This window comes from Asterias amurensis, chromosome 16, assembly GCF_032118995.1.
Source record: "Asterias amurensis chromosome 16, ASM3211899v1".
Taxonomy (NCBI): domain Eukaryota; kingdom Metazoa; phylum Echinodermata; class Asteroidea; order Forcipulatida; family Asteriidae; genus Asterias; species Asterias amurensis.
In genome coordinates this window covers 599,590-614,689 of record NC_092663.1, presented here as the reverse complement: position 1 = coordinate 614,689, position 15,100 = coordinate 599,590, and positions in this window count along the sequence as shown.

Here is a 15,100-nt window from a genome sequence, read left to right as displayed (position 1 = left end):
TAGTTCTTATAGATTATCTACTTCAATTCGTGTCGGCCACTCCTACGTGTTTCTTCTATGTCAGTTGTTGTTTACATGTTATGTAACACTGAGCTGTCGTAAACTGTTTACCAACCCAAATGACCGGTGCTCTGACATTCGGAGTCGTAGGCCTACCATCCAAAAGAATTGATACAACATATTTAAGCCTTTGCAGATTGCCTTTCTCATATCAAGTTGTAAATCTAAAACTGGTTTGCCACCTATACTGCCAAATGATAATGTAAATTTTTAAAGTCTGAACATGGTCTGAATAAAACTGGCGGGTTTTTTATTTCTATTTTTTTAATCGTCTGAAATTTCATCCAGATGTGTAATGAAGGGCAGGGTGCACAGAAAAACCTTGGTCTGAGTCGTAGGCAACTTTTTGAGATATTGTCTAGTTTTCGATGCCCCCAAATCAAGAATAAAAATAATATCAATTTGAGGCCCTTCCAATTGTTCCAGCAATCTGTAATCTGTAGAGCGTCTTTTGCACATAAAGAACTTTCTTTGGTTAAATTTTGAAGCAACTCTGAGAGAAATTGTTTTCTGAGGGTGGGAAAAACGTCAAGTCATACCCCATGCCGTTTTTTTTCAAAAATCTGCCGAAAACAATTGTGTTTTTCAAAATCGCCTGAAAACTTGGGTTTAGTCGTCTACCTTGGTAACCTTTTTGATGTAATTGTTTTTATTGCCTGATTTTCGATATAACAAAGTCTCAAATAGTAATTGTATCAAACTCAATCAAACCAATTGAATGTACCATCACGGCGAGTACCCACCAAGAGCACTGGTGGAACCTCAAAGAAGTTATATTCCCACCGTCATGTTGATCCCAGCTAGCCTACTAAAAACTCAGCCACCCAGCCCCAATGTACCCCGCTACCCTTTCCACAGCGACCGACAATCCCCAATTCCCATCGAAATGCCAGACCAACTTCCCCTGTGAACTAATTTTCTATACCTACATCGTGTGCCTTCGACTCAAATAATTATTTTGTAAGTCCCCTATTATGCCTATGTTTCCTTGTAAACCAATGCGCCATACTTACAGCGTGTGCCTTCCATCCACTCACCAATTTTTTAAATCACAACAAAAGAGTCCCCTGTCTACCCGACAGTAAAGCGTATGCCTTCCATTCTCAAATTATTTACTAAGTCCAAAGCAAGGATTTCCCTATGCCATTGTACCATGCGTACCATTTCCCCATTAATGAAACTAATTGTCTATCTTTATGCCTACAGCGTGTGCCTTCAACTCGTCGAATACTTTTTAAGTCCGAACACAAGAGTCCCCTATATACTACCAATACCCGTCAGTAAAGCGTATTATTCCATCCAGTTGCAAATTATTTACTAAGTCCAAAGCAAGGATTTCCCTATGCCATAGTACCATGCGTACCCCTTTTCCCATTAAACTATACAGTGTGTAGATTTTAACTCAAATGTTTTAAGTCCGAACCAATGAGTTTCCCATGCCTATGTAACCAGCCCACAACTTGTGCATTTCACTCGAAATTATTAAGTATAAAGCACTGATTTTACTATGCCATAGCATCATGTGGAAAGTGTTCCCCTCGCAAATTATATACCAAGTATAAAGTATATAAAGTATAAAGCATTGATAATCCCATACCATAGTATCCTATGATGAGTATTCAATTATATACTAAGTATAAAGCACTGAAATCCCATGCCATAGCTTTCTGTGTAAAGTATGAACCGAAGGTTTATCAGGTCTAAAATGCGAATTATTCTGGGGGGGACCCAAGTGGGTGTCGTGGGTAGGTGTCGGCATCCCAAGCAAACGGTCCCCGGTTCGAACCCCGGTGGTGGCAGCGCGGTTGCCGTCCGAGAAGTCTCGACACACCAGACAGTGGCACTCACCGCGCAGTGGCACTCACCGCTAGCACTCGCTGAGGAAAGAAACTTAAAACTTAAAACTTAAAACGAACCTATGCTCTTTTTTATATAAGTTTAAAATAAATTATATAAAGAACATTTTTAAAACGTCTCCAACTTTTCTGAAGCTGGATTCGATCCCGGGACCCTCCGGTCCAGAGACCAGAGCCCTTCCACTGGGCCACTGCTCCTTCTTACTAATATGCGTTCGAGTTTAATTTTAAACCTTCGTATGACAAACTTTTAATTATTTTTATAAAAAACATTTTTAAAACGTCTCCAACTTTTCTGAAGCTAGATTCGATCCCGGGACCCTCCGGTCCAGAGACCAGAGCCCTTCCACTGGGCCACTGCTCCTTCTTACTAATATGCGTTCAAGTTTAATTTTAAACCTTCGTATGACAATTTTTTAATTAAAACGTAGTAAAAGAACACCCGGGAATCGAACTCCGCACCATTGGGTGTAGAGCCCGGAGCCCTTCCATTAGGCCACTACTACTCTTACTTGATTTGCGTTCGAGTTTAATGTTACACCTTAGAATGAACAACTTTAAATCAAAACGTATTACAGCTTATGCCTTCCACTTGCAAATTATTTACAAGTGTAAAGCAAGGATTTCCCTATGCCATAGGATACCGCGCAAACCAATGTTCTCAAGCATACTAAAAGAACACAGATCGGGAATCGAACCCCGCACCATTGGGTGTAGAGCCGGCAGCCCTTCCATTGGGCCACTACTACTCTTTCTTCATTTGCGTTCGAGTTTAATGTTATACCCTAGAATGAACAATTTTAAATCAAAACGAAGTAAAAGAACACACGGGAATCGAACCCCGTACCATTGGGTGTAGAGTCGGAAGCCCTTCCATTGGGCCACTACTACTCTTACGCCATTTGCGTTCGGGTTTAATGTTATACCTTAGAAGGAACAACTTTAAATCAAAACGTATTACAGCTTATGCCTCCCACTCGCAAATTATTTACAAGTGTAAAGCAAGGATTTCCCTATACCATAGGGAACCGAGCAAACCAATGTTCTCAAGCGTAGAAAAAGAACACAGACCGAGGTTCGAACCCCGTACCATTGGGTGTAGAGTCGGAAGCCCTTCCATTGGGCCACTACTACTCTTTCTTCATTTGCGTTCGAGTTTAATGTTATACCTTAGAATGAACAATTTTAAATCAAAACGTATTATTTGCCTCACACTCGCAAATTATTTACCAAGTGTAAAGCAAGGATTTCCCTATACCATAGGGAACCGAGCAAACCAATGTTCTCAAGCGTAGAAAAAGAACACAGACCGGGGTTCGAACCTCGCACCATTGGTTGTAGAGCCGGTAGCCCTTCCATTCGGCCACTACTACTCCTACTTCATTTGCGTTTGAGTTTAATTTATACCCTAGAGTGAACAACCTTATATCAAAACATATTGTAACTTATGCCTTCCACTCGCATTAATTATTGATTGGGGGTTAAGCAAGGATTTCCCTATGCCGTAGGGTACCGCGTAAACTAATGTTCTTCAACCCAGAAAAAGAACACACACCGGGGTTCGAACCCAGTACCTTTGGCTTCAGATCCCAGAGCCCTACCACTGTGCCACTGTCCTTCTTCATAACAAACGGTTCGAGTTTAAATATAAACCTTAGAATGAATTCAACTTTAAATCAAAACGTAATAGCGGGTGCCTTCCACTCGCATGTATAAAGCAAGGATTTCCCTATGCCATAGGGTTCCGCTTAAACCGATGTTCTTACGCGTAGAAAAAGACACACGCCGTGGCTCGAACTCAGTACCTTTGCGCTCAGAATCCGGAGCTCTACCACTGGGCCACCGCTCTTCTTATGAACAATGGGTTCGAGTTTAATTATAAACCTTAGAGTGGACAACTTTAAATCAAAACGTATTATAGCGGGTGCCTTCCACTCGCGTGTTTTACAAGGATTTCCCGATGCCATAGTACCCCAGGTAATGTAAAGATTTGGACTGGGTACAACAGAGTTGATGCATGCACTCATTCGACGGTGTTTGAGATAAATAAAATGCACGGGACTAAAACGGGTCTATCTAACTGAGAAAATATCAGCGTTTGAAAAAGTCTCTAGAAGCCGGGCAAATCGGGCGAATGGGGGCATATTCAAACAGGGGGCGTAACAATGTGACCAACAAAGCCAGTTATTATTATTTTAATAAATATTTGATAATCTAGGGAAATTGAACTCTAAATAAGACACGGGACGGAGTATTCTTTATGTTTTTATTCAATATTGTTTGAGTTTCTACATTTCACATTATGACTGCTCTTTAAATCAATATAATAGAATTCAGACAATAATTGACATACACATTCAAATTAATTTTAAGCAGCAATTTTTTTATTTTTTTATATTTTTTTTTATTTAAATAATTAAAATCATTAAAATTAAAATTTAAACGTCAAGTGTTTGTGCATCGTAAAAGAATTTGGTTTTTCTCCAAAGGCGATCAGATAATACTGACCGAAACGTCAATTGAAACCAACGGTTACTTTCAGAACCACCCCATATTTAGAGATGCTTGTCATTGCATGGTGTTACCGCAAACCTGTCCATATCGTATTTCCACAATTCAAAGTTTTAAATCCAGGGTACAACATCAAAGCATTGCCATAGATAGGCTGTACAATTGCATACAGTGAATAATTAGATTGGAACAATTTTACGACCTCACCACCAATTTCTGGCCGTTTTGTTTTAATCTCCGAATAATCAACGGGAAAACAGCAACCTACAGGCCTACTAACTATAACCGAGAATTATATTGAGCAATAACACACCATACCCACTGTGTTGTGCACAGTAGACCTACACGTACATGTACATACACAAGCATACCAGCTAACGTAGTGTAGACCTATAGCTAATAGAAACAAACAAATCACAAACATTGCTTTTACCATGGGTTTGAACGACTTTATATTGAATCAGAATAAACGAGTACACATTAGTCTTGCCTGAACAGATCCCTGAAGATTAAATCTACATCAAAAAGGCTCTAAATATCGTCCACGGAGACAGCCAGAGTCAACTGCATGGTTGGAGATCATTTTGAATACATGTGTGTACGCGGTAAATTACTGGTACGAAGCATGGGTTATAAGACCAACTATAGGGTACCCGACTATTCGTGTTCTTGTCGCAATGTCGCTTACTTCTTGATATAGCAGTGCCTCCAAAAAGAGAGGTTAAAATGAATTTGAGACCCATCCCATTGTTCCAGCAACCTGTAACTTGGAGACTGTCTTTCACACATGACGAACTTCCTTTGGTTAAATTTTGAGGCAATTCGGAGAGAAAATGTTTTCGAGGCTGGAAAACGTCAAGCTTACCTACCCCCTTGTAGTTTTTTCAAAAATCGACCGAAAAAAAGCAGGAAAATCTTGGTTTTAGTCGTCTACGATGGCTACTTTTTGAGATAATGCCTCATTTCGGATAGTACGACGGTTTAAAATCAAGGTTAAAATGAATATTTGAGACCCATCCTATTGTTCCAGTGAACCTGTAACCTGGAGACTGTCTTTTACACATGACGAACTTCCTTTGGTCGTTTTTGTGTAGAAGACAGTCTCCAAGTTACAGATTGCTGGAACAATGGGATGGGCCTCAAATATTCATTTTAATCTTGATTTTGAACCGTCGTTATTAAAGGATTTAGGCAATATCTCATAAAGTTGCTATCGTAGACGACTAAAACCAAGATTTTTGTGATCCTCGCCCTCTATTTGACCTATATATGAATTTTCATAAGATTTGGAGATACAAAAAATCGGCCGATTTTTGAAAAAAACACAAGGGGTAATCTTGATTTTGAACCGTCGTTGTAAAAGGATTTAGGCAATATCTCATAAAGTTGCCATCGTAGACGACTAAAACCAAGATCTTTGTAATCCTCGCCCTCTATTTGACCTATATATGAAATTTCATAAGATTTGGAGATACAAAAAATCGGCTGATTTTTGAAAAAACCACAAGGGGGGTAAGCTTGACGTTTTTTCACTCTCAAAAACTTTTCTCTCCGATTTGCCTCAAAATTTAACCAGAGGAAGTCCTTTTTGTGTAGAAGACAGTCTCCAAGTTACAGATTGCTGGAACAATGGGATGGGCCTCAAATATTCATTTTAATCTTGATTTTGAACCGTCGTTGTAAAAGGATTTAGGCAATATCTCATAAAGTTGCCATCGTAGACGACTAAAACCAAGATTTTTGTGATCCTCGCTCTCTATTTGACCTATATATGAATTTTCATAAGATTTGGAGATACAAAAAATCGGCCGATTTTTGAAAAAACCACAAGGGTGGCAAGCTTGACGTTTTTTCACTCTCAAAAACTTTTTCTCTCCGATTTGCCTCAAAATTTAACCAGAGGAAGTCGTTTTTGTGTAGAAGACAGTCTCCAAGTTACAGATTGCTGGAACAATGGGATGGGCCTCAAATATTCATTTTAATCTTGATTTTGAACCGTCGTTATTAAAGGATTTAGGCAATATCTCATAAAGTTGCTATCGTAGACGACTAAAACCAAGATTTTTGTGATCCTCGCCCTCTATTTGACCTATATATGAATTTTCATAAGATTTGGAGATACAAAAAATCGGCCGATTTTTGAAAAAAACACAAGGGGTAATCTTGATTTTGAACCGTCGTTGTAAAAGGATTTAGGCAATATCTCATAAAGTTGCCATCGTAGACGACTAAAACCAAGATCTTTGTAATCCTCGCCCTCTATTTGACCTATATATGAAATTTCATAAGATTTGGAGATACAAAAAATCGGCTGATTTTTGAAAAAACCACAAGGGGGGTAAGCTTGACGTTTTTTCACTCTCAAAAACTTTTCTCTCCGATTTGCCTCAAAATTTAACCAGAGGAAGTCCTTTTTGTGTAGAAGACAGTCTCCAAGTTACAGATTGCTGGAACAATGGGATGGGCCTCAAATATTCATTTTAATCTTGATTTTGAACCGTCGTTGTAAAAGGATTTAGGCAATATCTCATAAAGTTGCCATCGTAGACGACTAAAACCAAGATTTTTGTGATCCTCGCTCTCTATTTGACCTATATATGAATTTTCATAAGATTTGGAGATACAAAAAATCGGCCGATTTTTGAAAAAACCACAAGGGTGGCAAGCTTGACGTTTTTTCACTCTCAAAAACTTTTTCTCTCCGATTTGCCTCAAAATTTAACCAGAGGAAGTCCTTTTTGTGTAGAAGACAGTCTCCAAGTTACAGATTGCTGGAACAATGGGATGGGCCTCAAATATTCATTTTAATCTTGATTTTGAACCGTCGTTATTAAAGGATTTAGGCAATATCTCATAAAGTTGCTATCGTAGACGACTAAAACCAAGATTTTTGTGATCCTCGCCCTCTATTTGACCTATATATGAATTTTCATAAGATTTGGAGATACAAAAAATCGGCCGATTTTTTAAAAAACCACAAGGGGGTAAGCTTGACGTTTTTTCACTCTCAAAAACTTATTCTCTCCGATTTGCCTCAAAATTTAACCAGAGGAAGTCCTTTTTGTGTAGAAGACAGTCTCCAAGTTACAGATTGCTAGAACAATGGGATGGGCCTCAAATATTCATTTTAATCTTGATTTTGAACCGTCGTTGTAAAAGGATTTAGGCAATATCTCATAAAGTTGCTATTGTAGACGACTAAAACCAAGATTTTTGTGATCCTCGCCCTCTATTTGACCTATATATGAATTTTCATAAGATTTGGAGATACAAAAAATCGGCCGATTTTTGAAAAAACCACAAGGGTGTAAGCTTGACGTTTTTTCACTCTCAAAAACTTTTTCTCTCCGATATGCCTCAAAATTTAACCAGAGGAAGTCCTTTTTGTGTAGAAGACAGTCTCCAAGTTACAGATTGCTGGAACAATGGGATGGGCCTCAAATATTCATTTTAATCTTGATTTTGAACCGTCGTTGTAAAAAGATTTAGGCAATATCTCATAAAGTTGCCATCGTAGACGACTAAAACCAAGATTTTTGTGATCCTCGCCCTCTATTTGATCTATATATGAATTTTCATAAGATTTGGAGATACAAAAAATCGGCCGATTTTTGAAAAAACCACAAGGGGGTAAGCTTGACGTTTTTTCACTCTCAAAAACTTTTTCTCTCCGATTTGCCTCAATATTTAACCAGAGGAAGTCCTTTTTGTGTAGAAGACAGTCTTCAAGTTACAGATTGCTGGAACAATGGGATGGGCCTCAAATATTCATTTTAATCTTGATTTTGAACCGTCGTTGTAAAAGGATTTAGGCAATATCTCATAAAGTTGCCATCGTAGACGACTAAAACCAAGATTTTTGTGATCCTCGCCCTCTATTTGACCTATATATAATTTTTCATAAGATTTGGAGATACAAAAAATCGGCCGATTTTTGAAAAAACCACAAGGGGGTAAAGCTTGACGTTTTTTCAGCCTCGGAAACATTTTCTCTCCGAATTGCCTCAAAATTTAACCAAAGGAAGTTCGTCATGTATAAAAGACAGTCTCCAAGTTACAGGTTGCTTGAACAATGGGATGGGTCTCATATTCATTTTAACCTCTCTTTTTGGAGGCACTGCTATATCAAGAAGTAAGCGACATTGCGACAAGAACACGAATAGTCGGGTACCCTATAGTTGGTCTTATAACCCATGCTTCGTACCCAGTAATTTACCGCGTACACACATGTATTCAAAATGATCTCCAACCATGCAGTTGACTCTGGCTGTCTCCGTGGACGATATTTAGAGCCTTTTTGATGTAGTTTTAATCTTCAGGGATCTGTTCAGGCAAGACTAATGTGTACTCGTTTACTCTGATTCAATATAAAGTCGTTCAAACCCATGGTAAAAGCAATGTTTGTGATTTGTTTGCTATAGGTTTACACTACGTTAGCTGGTATGCTTGTGTATGTACATGGTACATGTACATGTACATGTACGTGTAGGTCTACTGTGCACAACACAGTGGGTATGGTGTGTTATTGCTCAATATAGTTCTCGGTTATAGTTAGTAGGCCTGTAGGTTGCTGTTTTCCCGTTGATTATTCGGAGATTAAAACAAAACGGCCAGAAATCGGTGGTGAGGTCGTAAAATTGTTCCAATCTAATTATTTACTGCATGCATTTGTACAGCCTATTTATGGCAATGCTTTGATGTTGTACCCTGGATTTAAAATTGTGCATTGTGGAAATACGATATGGACAGGTTTGCGGTAACACTATGCAATGACTATCATCTCTAAATGGGTGGTTCTGAAAGTAACCGTTGGTCTCAACTGACGTTTCGGTCAGTATTCTTTGATCGCCTTTGGAGAAAAAAAAAATCTTTTACGATGCACAAACACTTGACGTTTAAATTAAAATTTTAATGATTTTAACTTTTTAAATAAATAAAAATAAATAAAAAATTGCTGCTTAAAATAGATTTGAATGTGTATGTCAATTATTGTCTGAATTCTATTATATTGATTTGAAGAGCAGTCATATGTGAAATGTAGAAACTCAAACAATATTGAATAAAAACATAAAGAATACTCCGTCCCGTGTCTTATTTAGAGTTCAATTTCCTTAGATTATCAAATATTTATTACATATAATAATAAATGGCTTTGTTGGTCACATTGTTACGCCCCCTGTTTGAATATGTCCCCCAACCCATTTGCCCGATTTGCCCGGCTTCTAGAGACTTTTTCAATCGCTGATATTTTCTCAGTTAGATAGACCCGTTTTAGTCCCGTGCATTTTATTTATCTCAAACACCGTCGAATGTGTGCATGCATCAACTCTGTTGTACCCAGTCCCAATCTTTACATTATCTGGGGTACTATGGCACCGGGAAATCCTTGTAAAACACGTGAGTGGAAGGCACTAGCTATATACGTTTTGATTTAAAGGTTTATAATTAAACTTGAACCCATTGTTCATAAGAAGAGCGGTGGCCCAGTGGTAGAACTCCGGATTCTGAGCGCAGAGGTACTGAGTTCGAGCCCCGTAGTGTGTCTTTTTCTACGCTTAAGAACATTGGTTTAAGCGGAACCCTATGGCATAGGGAAATCCTTGCTTTATACCTAATAAATAACATGCGAGTGGAAGGCACCCGCTATTACGTTTTGACTTAAAGTTGAATTCATTCTAAGGTTTATATTTAAACTCGAACCTTTTTTTATGAAGAAGGACAGTGGCACAGTTGTAGGGCTCTGGACTCTGAAGCCAAAGGTACTGGGTTCGAACCCCGGTGTGTGTTCTTTTTCTTGGTTGAAGAACATTAGTTTACGCAGTACCCTACGGCATAGGAAAATCCTTGCTTAACCCCTAATCAATAATTAATGCGAGTGGAAGGCATAAGTTACAATATGTTTTAATATAAAGTTGTTCACTCTAGGGTATAAAATTAAACTCGAACGCAAATGAACTAAGAGTAGTGGTGGCCCAATGGAAGGGCTCCGGGCTCTACACCCAATGGTGCGGAGTTCGAACCCCGATCTGTGTTCTTTTTCTACGCTTGAGAACATTGGTTTGCGCGGTTCCCTATGGTATAGGGAAATCCTTGCTTTACACTTGTAAACAATTTGCGAGTGAAAGGCATAAGCTGTAATACGTTTTGATTTAAAGTTGTTCCTTCTAAGGTATAACATTAAACTCGAACGCAAATGAAGTAAGAGTAGTAGTGGCCCAATGACAGGGCTTCCGACTCTACACCCAATGGTACGGGGTTCGATTCCCGTGTGTTCTTTTACTACGTTTTGATTTAAAATTGTTCATTTTAGGTATAGCAATAAACTCGAACGCAAATGAAGAAAGAGTAGTAGTGGCCTAATGGAAGGGCTCCGGGCTCTACACCCAATGGTGCGGAGTTCGATTCCCGATCTGTGTTCTTTTAGTATGCTTGAGAACATTGGTTTGCGCGGTATCCTATGGCATAGGGAAATCCTTGCTTTACACTTGTAAATAATTTGCGAGTGGAAGGCATAAGCTGTAATACGTTTTGATTTAAAGTTGTTCCTTCTAAGGTGTAACATTAAACTCGAGCGCAAATGAAGTAAGAGTAGTAGTGGCCCAATGGAAGGGCTTCCGACTCTACACCCAATGGTACGGGGTTCGATTCCCGTGTGTTCTTTTACTACATTTCGATTTGAAATTGTTCATTCTAAGGTATAACATTAAACTCGAACGCAAATGAAGTAAGAGTAGTAGTGGCCCAATGGAAGGGCTCCGGGCTCTACACCCAATGGTGTGGAGTTCGATTCCCGGGTGTTCTTTTACTACGTTTTAATTAAAACATTGTCATACGAAGGTTTAAAATTAAACTTGAACGCATATTAGTAAGAAGGAGCAGTGGCCCAGTGGAAGGGCTCTGGTCTCTGGACCGGAGGGTCCCGGGATCGAATCCAGCTTCAGAAAAGTTGGAGACGTTTTAAAAATGTTTTTTATAAAAATAATTAAAAGTTTGTCATACGAAGGTTTAAAATTAAACTCGAACGCATATTTGTAAGAAGGAGCAGTGGTCCAGTGGAAGGGCTCTGGTCTCTGGACCGGAGGGTCCTGGGATCGAATCCAGCTTCAGAAAAGTTGGAGACGTTTTAAAAATGTTTTTTATATAATTTATTTTAAACTTATATAAAAAAGAGCATAGGTTCGTTTTAAGTTTTAAGTTTTAAGTTTCTTTCCTCAGCGAGTGCTAGCGGTGAGTGCCACTGTCTGGTGTGTCGAGACTTCTCGGTCGGCAACCGCGCTGCCACCACCGGGGTTCGAACCGGGAACCCTTTGCTTGGGAGGCCGACACCTACCCACGACACCCACTTGGGTCCCCCCCAGAATAATTCGCATTTTAGACCTGATAAACCTTCGGTTCATACTTTACACAGAAAGCTATGGCATGGGATTTCAGTGCTTTATACTTAGTATATAATTGAATACTCATCATAGGATACTATGGTATGGGATTATCAATGCTTTATACTTAGTGTATAATTTGCGAGTTGAATACTTTTCAAAGGATACTATGGTATGGGAATATCAATGCTTTATACTTTGTATATTATACTTTATACTTGGTATATAATTTGCGAGGGGAACACTTTCCACATGATGCTATGGCATAGTAAAATCAGTGCTTTATACTTAGTAATTTCGAGTGAAATGCACAAGTTGTGGGCTGGTTACATATACATAGGCATGGGAAACTCACGGGTTCGGACTTCAAACATTAGGGTTAAAATCTACACACTGTATAGTCTAATGGGAAAAGGGGTACGCATGGTTCTATGGCATAGGGAAATCCTTGCTTTGGACTTAGTAAATAATTTGCAAATGGAAGGCATAATACGCTTTACTGACGGGTATTGGTAGTAGATAGGGGACTCTTGTGTTCGGACTTAAAAAGTATTCGACGAGTTGAAGGCACACGCTGTAGGCATAAAGATAGACAATTAGTTTCATTAATGGGGAAATGGTACGCATGGTACAATGGCATAGGGAAATCCTTGCTTTGGACTTAGTAAATAATTTGAGAGTGGAAGGCATACGCTTTACTGACGGATAGACAGGGGAATCTTTGGTTGTAATTTAAAAAATTGGTGAGTGGATGGAAGGCACACGCTGTAAGTATGGCGCATTGGTTTACAAGGAAACATAGGCATAATAGGGGACTTACAAAACAATTATTTGAGTCGAAGGCACACGATGTAGGTTTAGACAATTAGTTCACAGAGGAAGTTGGTCTGGCATTTCGATGGGAATTGGGGATTGTCGGTCGCTGTGGAAAAGGTAGCGGGGTACATTGGGGTTGGGTGGCTGAGTCTTTAGTAGGCTAGCTGGGATCAACCAGTGCTCTTGGTGGGTACTCGCCGTGATGGTACAATTGGTTTGATTCAGTTTGATACAATAATTATTTGAGACATTGTTATATCGAAAATCAGGCAATAAAAACAATTACATCAAAAAGTTACTAAGGTAGACGACTAAACCCAAGTTTTCAGGCGATTTTGAAAAACACAATTTTTTTCGACAGGTTTTTGGAAAAACGGCATGGGGTATAAAACTTGACGTTTTTTCACCCTCAAATAAAATTTCTCTCAGATTTGCCTCAAAATTTAACCAAAGAAAGTTCTTTATGTGCAAAAGACGCTCTACGGATTACAGATGGCTGGAACAATTGGAAGGGCCTAAAATTAATATTAATTTTAATCTTGATTTGGGGGCATCGAAAACTAGACAATATCTCAAAAAGTTGCCTACGACTCAGACCAAGGTTTTTCTGTGCACCTCGCCCTTCATTACACATCTGGATGAAATTTCAAACGATTAAAAAGATAAAAATAAAAAACCCGCCAGTTTTATTCAGACCATGTTCAGACTTTAAAAATTTACATCATCATTCGGCAGTATAGGTGGCAAACCAGTTTTAGATTTACAACTTGATATGAGAAAGGCAACGCTTGAACATGATGTATCAATTCTTTTGGATGGTAGGCCTTCGACTCCGAATGTCAGAGCACCAGGCATTTTGGTTGGTAAACAGTTTACGGCAGCTCAGTGTTACATAACATGTAAACAAAAACTGACAAAGAAACACGTAGAAGTGGCCGACACGAATTGAAGTAGATAATCTATAAGAACTATACACAGAAAAGTCGATTGTTTCATCAGATCACGGAGGAATTCTTCATCCAGTATCTGATTGACGGCAAATTGGCAATGACACTGCAATGACCTATGCTCTAACGTTACAGCTACTTCCGGCTTGCCGTTGTTTATGTTGAGCATGAAGGTGGAATAAAATTGCGACAAGAATTGCCCGTTTTATGACAAACTAGGTGGTTACACGCCTTCCACGAGGCCCTCATCCTATTCTACATTATTAACTTAAATAAGCTGCATGATAAAGCTTACCCAAAGAGACATTAAATCACATCAAATCATCGTAAGTATATCCACGGTGTTGACAACTTCACAAGCATGGTTGGTGGCCATTTTGAATATCGCGTCACGGCATCAAGCCGTCGAGTACCCAGACCTCTACTGCTCTGTTGATGTTTATTTCGCGTAGCGTGGAAATCGGGTACCTGTCGGTTGCTTTAGCTGGTTCCAATCACCGGTGCCTGTCCAAGATCAAAGGGGCAAACTGGCTCCCGCGAGATCTCGCGGAATGATTCGAAATGCGAGAATTGAAGGCTTGAATCATTTGACATTAGTCTTATAAGGAAAAATACCACACTTCAGCGCGCTTATGCCGAAATCACACCAAAATGTCTCAAGAATAATAATAGGCCTAATGCGAACAGCAATTATTTTCAATAATATTAGAAAACAAAAGGCTCACCTCACCATTGTACCTCTTTAGAATGGAAGTTCACTGGAAGGAGTGCGGGAGGTGTGGCATGGATTTTCACTGGGGAGGGCGGGGGGCACGGTTGGCATGGAGTTTCACTGGGGGCCTTTGTCAGTAGTTATGGGGGCGGGGTGCTGTCTTAAAAAGGCAGTGCCACATTGGTAATTACTCACAATAATTATAATCACGAAATCTTACTTGGTAACAAGTAAATGGGAGAGGTTGATAAAACATTGTGAGAAACGGCTCCCTCTGAAGTAACGCAGTTTCCGAGAAAGAATAAAGGTTAAACGAATTTGATTTTCAACAAAATCAAGCATCTGAAAGCACAACACTTAGTGTGACAAGAGTGTTTATCCTTAATTATTATCTCGCAACTTCGGCGACCAATTGAGCTCTAATTTACACAGGTTTGTTATTTTATGCATGAGATACACCAAGTGAGAAGACTGGTCTTTGGCAATTACCAATAGTGTCCAGGGGTGGATTTCACAAAGGTAGTCCTAACTTAGGACTAGTCCTTGGCAACGCTAAGAGATAGGACCAGTCTTAAGTTAGGATCAGTTACTGGTCCTAACTTAGGACCAGTCCAATCTCTTAGTATTGCCTAAGACTAGTCCTAAGTTAGGACTCCCTTTGTGAAATCCACCCAAGGACTCCCCCTCCCTATAAAACCATACCACTACTGAATCACTTGATATTATGCATACTGACAAATCAAGATTTGGGCCGAAGAGTCTCGGGGAAATGGTGTTTGCATGAGTACAGCAAAACTAGTGGGAACCAAGGTTGCCAGTTCT